The sequence below is a fragment of the Mobula birostris genome, chromosome 13 (assembly GCF_030028105.1).
Source record: "Mobula birostris isolate sMobBir1 chromosome 13, sMobBir1.hap1, whole genome shotgun sequence".
Classification (NCBI taxonomy): Eukaryota; Metazoa; Chordata; class Chondrichthyes; order Myliobatiformes; family Myliobatidae; genus Mobula; species Mobula birostris.
The window spans coordinates 51,203,825-51,207,129 of NC_092382.1; the positions used below are offsets into that span (position 1 = coordinate 51,203,825).

At 46.7% G+C, this 3,305-nt stretch overlaps 2 non-coding genes across 2 annotated transcripts; one reads left to right on the forward strand and one right to left on the reverse strand.

Moving 5' to 3' along the window:
- Nucleotides 1-1,101: 1,101 nt before the first annotated feature.
- On the reverse strand, nt 1,102-1,193 carry trnar-ucg (transfer RNA arginine (anticodon UCG)). The gene is given in 2 exon segments: nt 1,102-1,137; nt 1,157-1,193. It is a non-coding gene; the product is annotated as a tRNA-Arg (tRNA).
- An 873-nt stretch (nt 1,194-2,066) lies between these two features.
- On the forward strand, nt 2,067-2,148 carry trnas-gcu (transfer RNA serine (anticodon GCU)). Its single transcript has one exon. It is a non-coding gene; the product is annotated as a tRNA-Ser (tRNA).
- The last annotated feature ends 1,157 nt before the right edge of the window (nt 2,149-3,305 follow it).

A 3,305-nucleotide genomic window follows, 5' to 3' on the forward strand; every position in this document is an offset into this window, starting at 1 on the left:
AGTAGGAGGAACCGAAGCAGAAACTGTTGAGGTGAGGACCAGTTCTGCCAGACGGAGGATGGTGATGATAGAGGGGAACTGGTTGGTTCTTTCCTTGAGAAATGTGGAGATTTTTAAGGCCTTTTAATACGGGGACTGGACGTCCGTAGAGAAAATGAGACGGTCATAGCCAGGGAACTGGAATTTAGTGAGTGGCACGGGAAGGTTCGCGAATGCAGGTGGGAAGGGACTGAGTATGGGGCATAGGATGGACTGGTGCTATGAGAACACAGGATCAGTGGGGCAGGAGCAGGAGCAGGTAGAGACCATGAGCCTACCTGGACAATCAGATTTGTGAATTGAGCCGGAGGTAGAGCGAGCAGTTCAGGACAATGGAACCATGAGTTATCTACAGTGAATGGAGGTTCTCCAGAGTTGATGACGACAGTGATAATGTCGGAGACAGTTCTGTGATCGTCCGCACCCCGGCGACAGTTCTGTGATCGTCCGCAGTCGGGATTATTCAAGGTGTAGGGATGAAGATGTGTCTGAGAGTTCCCACCTTGTCTCAGCAAGGTAGAGGTCAGTCTGCCACTCTACAACAGCAGCACTTTGTATGCGTTATTGAAGGTAAATTTGGGGATGGGGGTTGAGATTTGGGAGGGCAGCGTATTCAGAGGGGTACGGTATGAGGAGAAGTCAGGATTCCTGATGCTGAGGCGGTTGATGTCTAGTTGGCAATTAGTGATGAAGATATCCCAGAACAGGCGGAGAACCAGCGTGCTAAGTCCAAGAAGAGGAGGGGTGTTGGAGACAGGAGAATGTACCGTCACTGCTGGGTGGTGAATCCTCGCCGATAAGGTGTGCTCGGAGACGGAGCTCAATGTGAAATAAACTTCACCTTCCCAGCAGAAGCTCCTTCTGAGCATCTGAGAAGCTCCAACCAATTGTTTATAAAAGTGTCTGCAGAAATACCACATAATATTATATGTTGTGAAGACGAGGCATTACATTTTCACTGAGGGTGTAGTACTCTGGTTAATCCCCACGCGGAATTGAGACAACCAATTGGTTGCAGGGAGTGAGAGACAGAATGGAACCGAATCCGCCAGGTTTTCAAAACGACCGTGGCAGGACTCGAACCTGCAATCTTCTGATGACTTCCACCAATCAAGCATCGAAGTCAGACGCCTTATCCATTAGGCCACACGGCCGTATTCTGTGAGAAAGGGAACATGCTGAATGCTGAAAGGAGTTTCCACCTGTTAAGTGGTTCCTGACCGAGCTAAAAAGACACAAGCAATGATTTCATCCCAGGTGAACATTCGACCTGTTGTCAATATCTCTCCATGCATTCCTGCTTTGAGCTGTACAATATTTAGTTTCTGTCACACAGAAAGGAATTCTCAAAGGCACATGCCACGGTCTTTTGCAGCGGCGTTATATTCTGTGATTGGAATCAGTGAAATAGTCCACCACATTCAAAACATTATTGATAGAGTGAATTCGATTTCTTTTTAGGTATTTCAGCCGTTGGTTTGGTATTCCCGAACCGAGTAGCCATGTGTATGTGTCGGGTAAGCGTTACGGTGTTCGGATCTGCGGCTGCGCACAGCCGGGCGTGCCGTCAGCGCGTCATAATGTGGTAACTATCGGGTTATTGCATTTGCCCAAATCACGGAAAATCGTCATTCTCGAACCAGATGGCAAATTCCTATAATATCTGTTTACTTGAAATCAAGCAATATGATAACAAAGCTATTCAGATTTTATTTAATTCGACATAAATTTATCTCACTTTACAACTCAAAACATTCACAGTTTCTCCGAGTTACAGAGCACGGATTCGATAGTTATGCCACAGCACGTCCATGGGGTCCAAAGTGCATGAAATACCTATTTCCATGTTTCCTGTGGTTGGCACATATCTCTCTAAACTGTCCTTACCCAAACTCCATGAATTCTGGTAAGCACGGCGATCAAAGTAATTCGGCCTAGAATCTGAACACACATGGGTGGGCCTAAAGCAGAAGTTTTAAATGCTGTGAAGAAAATCAGAACTTCGGAGTACTAGAGAGGGAAGAGCAGACGAGGTGGCCGAGAGGTTAAGGCGATGGACTGCTAATCCATTGTGCTCTGCACGCGTGGGTTCGAATCCCATCCTCGTCGCGACATGTTAATCGGGGGGACCACTTTTGAAACTGTCACTTAAAAACATCCAAGCCTCCAAATTTTGTCACAGGGACGCCAGGCGGTTTGTTATGTGAGTCATGAAAAGCGATATTCATCATTAATTTATCACCAAATTTGGCCTCAATACCACAAGATATAGGAGCAAAATTAGGCTATTCGGCTCACCGATCTCCGCCATTGCATCACGGCTGACGCCTCACCTTGAGTATTGTGAACAGTTTTGGGTGCCTCATCTTAGAAAATATGGGCTAGCGCTGGAGAGAGTCTAGAGGACGTTCACAAGGATGATTGATGACTCCGGGACTGTACTCGCGGGAATTCAGAAGGATGAGAGGGGGATCTAATTGAAACTATTCGAATGTTGAAAGGACTAGACAGAGTAGATGTGGAAAGGGTGATTCCCATGGTAGGGGAGTCTCGGACAAGGGGGCACAGCGTCAGGATGGAGGGGCGCCCTTTCAAAACAGAGATGCGTAGAGATTTATTTGGCCAAATGGTGGCAAATTTGTGGAATTTATTGCCACATCCAGTTGTGGAGGCCATGTCGCTGGGCGTATTTAAGGCAGAGTTTGGTAGCTTTTTGACTAGACATGGCACCAAAGGTTATGGGGAGAGGGCTGGGAACTGGAGTCATGAGGAGAGAAAAAAAAAAGATCAGCCATGATTGAATGGCGGAGCAGACTCGATGGGCCAGATGGCCGAATTCTGCTCCTATGCCTTATGGTCTTATGGTCATACATATCATTCCTCTCAACTCCATTCCCCTGCCTTCTCCTCGTCACATTTGACACCCTTACTACCTGTCCACCTCCTCAACTGCCGCTTTAAATATACCCAGTTACTTGCTTTTCACGGCTATCCGTGGCAATAAATTCCACAAATTCATAACTTTCTGGCTACAGAAATTGCTTCTCATTCCTTTTCTAAAGGGACGTCCTTATCTGAGGTTGTGCCCGCTGGTCCTCGACTCTAGCACGACATCAAAATCCTCTCCAGGTCCATTCTAACTCGACTTGTCAATATTCGATAGATTTCACTGAGATCCCCGACTCATTCTTCCAAATTCCATCGACCAAAGCCCAAGGTCCTAAAATATTTCTCACATGTAACTCTTTTATTCCGGGCATCATTAC